At 48.0% G+C, this 10,912-nt stretch overlaps 1 protein-coding gene across 1 annotated transcript in view; it reads left to right on the top strand.

The window, feature by feature from the left end:
* Positions 1-1,715: 1,715 nt before the first annotated feature.
* Positions 1,716-10,912, top strand: part of cdh24b (cadherin 24, type 2b) — a 50,048-nt gene continuing 40,851 nt past the window's right edge. Inside the window, exon 1 of the mRNA XM_088634310.1 lies at positions 1,716-2,375. The gene's annotated coding sequence lies outside the window, so the exon portion shown is untranslated. The remainder of the gene's footprint in view (positions 2,376-10,912) is intronic.

The raw sequence follows: 10,912 nt of genomic DNA, 5'->3' as shown, positions 1-10,912 counted from the left end.
CACAAACTCTGTGAGAGAGCTACACACACACACTCTGAAAGAGAGCTACACACACACACTCACACACACTGTCAGAGAGAGAGCTACAGTACACACACTCTTTCAGAGAGCTACACACACTCACACACTTACACTCTGTCAGAGAGCTACACACACACTCTGTCAGAGAGAGCTACACACACACTCACACTCACAAACACTCTGTCAGAGAGAGAGCTACACACACACTCACACTCACAAACACTCTGTCAGAGAGAGGTACACACACACACACACTCCAGACTCACACACACACTCTGTGAGAGAGCTACACACACACACACACTCTGTAAGAAAGAGAGAGCTACACACATACTCACACACACTTCAGACTCACACACAAACTCTGTGAGAGAGCTACACACACACACACTCTGAAAGAGAGCTACAAACACACACTCATACACACACACTGTCAGAGAGAGAGCTACACACACTCTTTCAGAGAGCTACACACACTCACACACTTACTCACACTCTGTCAGAGAGCTACACACACACTCTGTCAGAGAGAGCTACACACACACTCACACTCACAAACACTCTGTCAGAGAGAGCTACACACACTCACACACACACTCTTGACAGAGAAAGAGCCACACACACTCCCAGTTTGATAAGTAGCTGTATGGTGTTGGCTGTCAGTTTAAGTTAATTACAGGATCCAATACCCTCTAGAGAACAGAACAGTTCAATTAACATGAATACTCACTATTAGTCAGAGAGACAGACAGATGACAGGTGAGGTACAGCAGGTAGACAGACTGTTAGATACACAGACAGACTGACAGACACAAATGGATACACAGATAATGACAGACACTCAGAAACAGACAGACTGACACACTCAGACACAGAGACAGACACACGGACACACAGAGACACTCGGACAGAGACACAAAGACACAAGGACACACTCAGGCAGACACAGAGACACACGGACTCACTCTGGCAGACACAGAGACACACGGACACACTCAGACAGACACAGAGACACACAGACACAAGGACACACTCAGACAGACAAAGAGACACACGGACACACTCAGGCGGACACACAGAGACACACGGACACACTCAGACAGACACACAGAGACACGGACACAAGGACACACTCAGACAGACAAAGAGACACACGGACACACTCAGGCAGACACAGAGACACACGGACACACTCAGACAGACACACAGAGACACACGGACACAAGGACACACTCAGACAGACACACAGAGACACACGGACACCCTCAGGCGGACACACAGAGACACACGGACACCCTCAGGCGGACACACAGAGACACACGGACACAAGGACACACTCAGGCGGACACACAGAGACTCACGGACACACTCAGACAGACACAGAGACACACGGACACACTCAGACAGACACAGAGACTCATGGACACACTCAGACAGACACACAGAGACACACTCAGACAGACACACAGAGACACACGGACACACTCAGACAGACACACAGAGACACACGGACACACTCACGACAGACACACAGAGACTCACGGACACACTCACGACAGACACACAGAGACACACGGACACACTCACGACAGACACACAGAGACTCACGGACACACTCACGACAGACACACAGAGACACACGGACACACTCAGACAGACAGAGACACACGGACACACTCAGACAGACACAGAGACACATGGACACACTCAGACAGACACACAGAGACACACGGACACACTCAGACAGACACACAGAGACACACGGAGACTCACTGACACACTCAGACAGACACACAGAGACACACGGACACACTCAGACAGACACACAGAGACTCACGGACACACTCAGACAGAGACACACTCAGACAGACACACAGAGACACACGGACACGCTCAGGCGGACACACAGAGACACACACTCAGACACACAGATCCGCCGTGTGAGTTTAGGACTGGAGCTCATCTTCGGCGAGTCACTGTGGAGATCCTCTCGCGTCGCTGCCCTGTGGGGCTGGAGCTGACGGAGACGGAGTGCCGAACCGAGAGAGGGGAGAGGAGAGAGAGAGGCAAGGCGAGAAACGAGAGAGAGAGAGAGAGGACGTGAGGAGAGATTTGAAAGCAGACCCGTGTTATTGGTGAGAGCGCTGGAGAGAGGAGGGGGGGTGGAGAATCCAGTACCCCAATAACAGCGTTTCTCCGGTCTGCTGCCGAGCCGGAGACAGAGGCACAAACTCCGGATTCATCCGCACGTCCTCTGCCTGCGGGACAGCCGCGTCTCGTCGCGTCGCATCGCCGGGAGCAGGTGGCCGGAGCTCCGGGCTCGGCGGCGGGACCAGGAGCCGCGTCGCTCCCCGGTAGGTCCCGGTCTGCGCCGCCGGCCGCCGGCCGCTCTCCCGTGTCATTCCGGTGACCCGGTCGCGCAGCGCCGCCGCAGAGCCGGGCTCTCCACACGGAGTGTGAGTGTGTGTGAGTGTGGCAGTTGTGTGGTTTGTGCGGCAAAACACAAGACGTTACGCAACGTGAGCCGGGCAGCGTGTTTGTCAGTGGGGTAGGGAAGGCGTTTTAATCAGGTGTGAGCGCGGATACTGAGCACTGACATACACACCGAGAGTGTTATACACTCTGACTGAGTGTGTGTGTGATATACACTCTGTGACTGAGTGTGTGTGTGATATACAGACTGTGACTGAGTGTGTGTGTGATATACACTCTTGTGACTGAGTGTGTGTGTGATATACAGACTGTGACTGAGTGTGTGTTATACACTCTGTGACTGAATGTGTTATACACTCTGTTACTTAGTGTGTGTGTGTTATACATTCTGTTACTGTGTGTGTGTGTGTTATACATTCTGTTACTGTGTGTGTGATATCCACTCTGTTACTGAGTGTGTGTTATACACAATTAATTAATTGCTTACACTTATATAGCTCTTTTCTGGACACTCCACTCAAAGCGCTTTACAGGTAATGGGGATCCCCTCCACCACCAGTGTGCAGCCCCACCTAGATGATATGTCAGCAGCCATAGTGCGCCAGAACACTCCCCACACACCAGCTCTCAGTGATGAGGCCAGTTCAGAGACGGGGATTATTAGGAGGCCATGATTAGTAAGGGTCAATGGGAAATTTGGCCAGGACACTGGGGTCACACCCCTACTCTTTTCGAGAAACACCCCGGTATTTTTAATGACCACAGAGAGCCAGGACCTCAGTTTTACGTCTCATCCGAAGGACAGCACCTGTTTACAGTCTAGTGTCCCCGTCTCTATACTGGAGGATTAGGACCCACATGGACCGCAGGGTGAGCGCCCCCTGCTGGCCCCACTAACACCTCTCCCAGCAGCAACCTTCGTTTTTCCCAGGAGTCTCCCATCCAGGTACTGGCCAGGCTCTCACTGCTGAGCTCCAGTGGGCTGACAGTGTGAGAGTTACTGGGTGATATGGCTGCTGGCCAATGTTACTGTGTGTGTTATACTCACTGATACTGATTGTGTGTGTTATACACTCTGTGACTGCATGTGTGTGTGATTTACACTCTGTGACTGAGTGTGTGTGTTATACACTCTGTGACTGAGTGTGTGTGTGTGATTTACACTCTGTGACTGAGTGTGTGTGTGATTTACACTCTGTTACTGAGTGTGTGTGTTATACTCACTGATACTGATTGTGTGTGTTATACACCTGTGACTAAGTGTGTGTGTTATACTCACTGATACTGATTGTGTGTGTTATACACACTGACTGAGTGTCTGTTATACACTCTGTTACTGAGTGTGTGTGTTATACTCACTGATACTGATTGTGTGTGTTATACACTTGTGACTGAGTGTGTGTTATACACTCTGTTACTGAGTGTGTGTTATACTCACTGATACTGATTGTGTGTGTTATACACTCTGTTACTGAGTGTGTGTGTTATACTCACTGATACTGATTGTGTGTGTTATACACTTGTGACTGAGTGTGTGTTATACACTCTGTTACTGAGTGTGTGTTATACTCACTGATACTGATTGTGTGTGTTATACACTCACCCTCACCCTGCGGTCCATGTGGGTCCTAATCCCCCAGTATAGAGACGGGGACACTAGACTGTAAACAGGTGCCGTCCTTCAGATGAGTCGTAAAACTGAGGTCCTGACTCTCTGTGGTCATTAAAAATCCAGTCAGTGTGTCTTTTTGAACCTCTCTTTAAACACTGTTTGTGGGCTTTTAGAAGGGAATCTGGTACGAGAGTTTCTTTAAAGAATTAACCTTTGTCTTTTACAGCACTTTCAGAAATCATTGGACTCACTCTATGTATAAAAAATTTAGAAAGGGCTGTTTTAAATTAATTAGGACTATCTTTTCATCTCTGAGTCAGTTCAGGAAAAAGTGCACGCAGATTGAAGCAACGATTTCCATTTTCACATTTTGTCACAACCATCTTTTGCACATCCCGATAACATCACGGAAATTGAAAAACGCTGTTCCAGGTCTCTCTCCTTCTCTCTCAGTGCAGTGTTAATGTACTGGAGTGTCCAGTCAGTCAGTGTGTCTGTATGAACCCCTCTCTCTCAGTGCAGTGTTAATGTACTGGAGTGTCCAGTCAGTCAGTGTGTCTGTATGAACCCCTCTCTCTCAGTGCAGTGTTAATGTACTGGAGTGTCCAGTCAGTGTGTCTGTATGAACCCCTCTCTCTCAGTGCAGTGTTAATGTACTGGAGTGTCCAGTCAGTGTGTCTGTATGAACCCCTCTCTCTCAGTGCAGTGTTAATGTACTGGAGTGTCCAGTCAGTCAGTGTGTCTGTATGAACCCCTCTCTCTCAGTGCAGTGTTAATGTACTGGAGTGTCCAGTCAGTCAGTGTGTCTGTATGAACCCCTCTCTCTCAGTGCAGTGTTAATGTACTGGAGTGTCCAGTCAGTCAGTGTGTCTGTATGAACCCCTCTCTCTCAGTGCAGTGTTAATGTACTGGAGTGTCCAGTCAGTCAGTGTGTCTGTATGAACCCCTCTCTCTCAGTGCAGTGTTAATGTACTGGAGTGTCCAGTCAGTCAGTGTGTCTGTATGAACCCCTCTCTCTCAGTGCAGTGTTAATGTACTGGAGTGTCCAGTCAGTCAGTGTGTCTGTATGAACCCCTCTCTCTCAGTGCAGTGTTAATGTACTGGAGTGTCCAGTCAGTCAGTGTGTCTGTATGAACCCCTCTCTCTCAGTGCAGTGTTAATGTACTGGAGTGTCCAGTCAGTTACAGTTAAATGTCTCTGATCTGTTTTCTCTCCATCCTTCAGTCTGTCTCTCAGTCCATCTTAATAGCAGTTCTGTTTTAATAAATTATTAATTTTGCAGAGTAAGAGCATTACTATTTCATTAATGTTAATATTTGAGCTATTATTAGTGTAGTCAGCTTTAATATTAATGTCTGCTTTTCTTACTGTTGAAAGAGGGGTAAAACTTTTCAGAGAATTAGATTTTGCAGAGAGATTAAAACACACTGAATTAACACTGCAGTACATTAGCACTGCACTGAGAGAGAGTGGTTCATACAGACACACTGACTGACTGGACACTCCAGTACATTAACACTGCACTGAGAGAGAGGGGTTCATACAGACACACTGACTGACTGGACACTCCAGTACATTAACACTGCACTGAGAGAGAGGGGTTCATACAGACACACTGACTGACTGGACACTCCAGTACATTAACACTGCACTGAGAGAGAGGGGTTAATACACACACTGACTGGACACTCCAGTACATTAACACTGCACTGAGAGAGAGGGGTTCATACAGACACACTGACTGACTGGACACTCCAGTACATTAACACTGCACTGAGAGAGAGGGGTTCATACAGACACACTGACTGACTGGACACTCCAGTACATTAACACTGCACTGAGAGAGAGGGGTTCATACAGACACACTGACTGACTGGACACTCCAGTACATTAACACTGCACTGAGAGAGAGGGGTTCATACAGACACACTGACTGGACACTCCAGTACATTAACACTGCACTGAGAGAGGGGTTCATACAGACACACTGACTGACTGGACACTCCAGTACATTAACACTGCACTGAGAGAGAGGGGTTCATACAGACACACTGACTGACTGGACACTCCAGTACATTAACACTGCACTGAGAGAGAGGGGTTCATACAGACACACTGACTGGACACTCCAGTACATTAACACTGCACTGAGAGAGAGGGGTTCATACAGACACACTGACTGGACACTCCAGTACATTAACACTGCACTGAGAGAGAGGGGTTCATACAGACACACTGACTGACTGGACACTCCAGTACATTAACACTGCACTGAGAGAGAGGGGTTCATACAGACACACTGACTGACTGGACACTGAGAGAGAGGGGTTCACAGACTTTGTCAGACATTTGTTACAGTATATGTTTCTTTGTTATTGTGAGTGCTGATTTCATTATTCTTAATTTTTTTCTTAATTAAATATTTAACTCCGACACACTTTCATACAAGCCTTAATAATTCAAAGAAAGTGAAATCTGTCAGATGAACAATTAAACTTGAACAGCTTGATTTCAGTTTGACTTTTAAATGTTTAATTAAAGTACAGACGAATAATAAGAGCTAATTAGGACAGACTCTCGCTTCACATATTTCACTAACGAAACTTTTTAATACCTGCGGGGGTCTTAACACCACTACAATTTTTCCAAAAGACAACATAGAAACTCATTTATTTTTTAATTGCTTTCTTATTATGATTAATTGGGGAAGGCTCACTTTCGGATTTTCAGATTTCTTCTGTGTTTCGTTCCGTGTTGAAGTGCTCAGTCCTGCTGCCTGTCCTCCACTTGACCAGTGATATCAGCGATCTGGTCTGTGACGTCTTGTCCTGCCGTCAGTGGACACAGGGTGTCCATACTCCGTGCTCCCACGCCTGACTGTGGACACTGAGAACAGGACTGCTGTGGATTGGACTGACAGACACTGGACCTGTCTGATCATGACTTCAGTCTGTCTCTCCCGCCTGTCTCTCTCTCCCTCTGTCCCACTGTGTTCAGTCTCTCCCTGTCCCACTGTGTTCAGTCTGTCTCCCCTCCCTCTCTATGTCCCTGTATGTTCAGTCTCTCTCTGTCCCTCAGTGTTAAGGTTGTCTCTGTCCCTCTGTGTTCAGTCTGTCTCTGTCCCTCAGTGTTCAGTGTTTCCCTCTCATGGTCTCACACTGAAATGTCTCCACTGTATAAATCAAGAGATCTCTGTCGCCACTCAGCTCCTCCTTCTGCCTTTCTGATCTCCCTCAAGCTCTCAGCCCAGGGAGGAGACAGAGTGCTGTTCCATTTCTCCTCCTGCCTCTCACTGACGCCCTCGGATAACATACACAGCGCTAAGCACGACAACAAGGAGGAAGTAGATTGCACAGGACTGGACACCATAGGGTTAATACAACCATACTGACTGGACACTCCAGTACATTAACACTGCACTGAGAGAGAGGGGTTCATACAGACACACTGACTGACTGGACACTCCAGTACATTAACACTGCACTGAGAGAGAGGGGTTCATACAGACACACTGACTGGACACTCCAGTACATTAACACTGCACTGAGAGAGAGGGGTTCATACAGACACACTGACTGACTGGACACTCCAGTACATTAACACTGCACTGAGAGAGAGGGGTTAATACAGACACACTGACTGGACACTCCAGTACATTAACACTGCACTGAGAGAGAGGGGTTCATACAGACACACTGACTGACTGGACACTCCAGTACATTAACACTGCACTGAGAGAGAGGGGTTCATACAGACACACTGACTGACTGGACACTCCAGTACATTAACACTGCACTGAGAGAGAGGGGTTCATACAGACACACTGACTGACTGGACACTCCAGTACATTAACACTGCACTGAGAGAGAGGGGTTCATACAGACACACTGACTGACTGGACACTCCAGTACATTAACACTGCACTGAGAGAGAGGGGTTCATACAGACACACTGACTGACTGGACACTCCAGTACATTAACACTGCACTGAGAGAGAGGGGTTCATACAGACACACTGACTGGACACTCCAGTACATTAACACTGCACTGAGAGAGAGGGGTTCATACAGACACCCTGACTGGACACTCCAGTACATTAACACTGCACTGAGAGAGAGGGGTTCATACAGACACACTGACTGACTGGACACTCCAGTACATTAACACTGCACTGAGAGAGAGGGGTTCATAGAGACACACTGACTGACTGGACACTCCAGTACATTAACACTGCACTGAGAGAGAGGGGTTCATACAGACACACTGACTGACTGGACACTCCAGTACATTAACACTGCACTGAGAGAGAGGGGTTCATACAGACACACTGACTGGACACTCCAGTACATTAACACTGCACTGAGAGAGAGGGGTTCATACAGACACACTGACTGACTGGACACTCCAGTCCATTAACACTGCACTGAGAGAGAGGGGTTCATACAGACACACTGACTGACTGGACACTCCAGTACATTAACACTGCACTGAGAGAGAGGGGTTCATACAGACACACTGACTGACTGGACACTCCAGTACATTAACACTGCACTGAGAGAGAGGGGTTCATACAGACACACTGACTGACTGGACACTCCAGTACATTAACACTGCACTGAGAGAGAGGGGTTCATACAGACACACTGACTGGACACTCCAGTACATTAACACTGCACTGAGAGAGAGGGGTTCATACAGACACCCTGACTGGACACTCCAGTACATTAACACTGCACTGAGAGAGAGGGGTTCATACAGACACACTGACTGACTGGACACTCCAGTATATTAACACTGCACTGAGAGAGAGGGGTTCATACAGACACACTGACTGACTGGACACTCCAGTATATTAACACTGCACTGAGAGAGAGGGGTTCATACAGACACACTGACTGGACACTCCAGTACATTAACACTGCACTGAGAGAGAGGGGTTCATACAGACACACTGACTGACTGGACACTCCAGTACATTAACACTGCACTGAGAGAGAGGGGTTCATACAGACACACTGACTGACTGGACACTCCAGTACATTAACACTGCACTGAGAGAGAGGGGTTCATACAGACACACTGACTGACTGGACACTCCAGTACATTAACACTGCACTGAGAGAGAGGGGTTCATACAGACACACTGACTGGACACTCCAGTACATGAACACTGCACTGAGAGAGAGGGGTTCATACAGACACACTGACTGACTGGACACTCCAGTACATTAACACTGCACTGAGAGAGAGGGGTTCATACAGACACACTGACTGACTGGACACTCCAGTACATTAACACTGCACTGAGAGAGAGGGGTTCATACAGACACACTGACTGACTGGACACTCCAGTACATTAACACTGCACTGAGAGAGAGGGGTTCATACAGACACACTGACTGGACACTCCAGTACATTAACACTGCACTGAGAGAGAGGGGTTCATACAGACACACTGACTGGACACTCCAGTACATTAACACTGCACTGAGAGAGAGGGGTTCATACAGACACACTGACTGACTGGACACTCCAGTACATTAACACTGCACTGAGAGAGAGGGGTTCATACAGACACACTGACTGGACACTCCAGTACATTAACACTGCACAGAGAGAGAGGGGTTCATACAGACACACTGACTGGACACTCCAGTACATTAACACTGCACTGAGAGAGAGGGGTTCATACAGACACACTGACTGACTGGACACTCCAGTACATTAACACTGCACTGAGAGAGAGGGGTTCATACAGACACACTGACTGACTGGACACTCCAGTACATTAACACTGCACTGAGAGAGAGGGGTTCATACAGACACACTGACTGGACACTCCAGTACATTAACACTGCACTGAGAGAGAGGGGTTCATACAGACACACTGACTGACTGGACACTCCAGTACATTAACACTGCACTGAGAGAGAGGGGTTCATACAGACACACTGACTGGACACTCCAGTACATTAACACTGCACAGAGAGAGAGGGGTTCATACAGACACACTGACTGGACACTCCAGTACATTAACACTGCACAGAGAGAGAGGGGTTCATACAGACACACTGACTGGACACTCCAGTACATTAACACTGCACTGAGAGAGAGGGGTTCATACAGACACACTGACTGACTGGACACTCCAGTACATTAACACTGCACTGAGAGAGAGGGGTTCATACAGACACACTGACTGACTGGACACTCCAGTACATTAACACTGCACTGAGAGAGAGGGGTTCATACAGACACACTGACTGACTGGACACTCCAGTACATTAACACTGCACTGAGAGAGAGGGGTTCATACAGACACCCTGACTGGACACTCCAGTACATGAACACTGCACTGAGAGAGAGGGGTTCATACAGACACACTGACTGGACACTCCAGTACATTAACACTGCACTGAGAGAGAGGGGTTCATACAGACACACTGACTGGACACTCCAGTACATTAACACTGCACTGAGAGAGAGGGGTTCATACAGACACACTGACTGACTGGACACTCCAGTACATTAACACTGCACTGAGAGAGAGGGGTTCATACAGACACACTGACTGGACACTCCAGTACATTAACACTGCACAGAGAGAGAGGGGTTCATACAGACACACTGACTGGACACTCCAGTACATTAACACTGCACTGAGAGAGAGGGGTTCATACAGACACACTGACTGACTGGACACTCCAGTACATTAACACTGCACTGAGAGAGAGGGGTTCATACAGACACACTGACTGACTGGACACTCCAGTACATTAACACTGCACTGAGAGAGAGGGGTTCATACAGACACACTGACTGGACACTCCAGTACATTAACACTGC

Source organism: Lepisosteus platostomus, chromosome 6 (genome assembly GCF_059453375.1).
Source record: "Lepisosteus platostomus isolate fLepPlt1 chromosome 6, fLepPlt1.hap1, whole genome shotgun sequence".
Lineage (NCBI taxonomy): Eukaryota > Metazoa > Chordata > Actinopteri > Semionotiformes > Lepisosteidae > Lepisosteus > Lepisosteus platostomus.
This window is presented reverse-complemented; position numbering and strand designations above follow the sequence as displayed.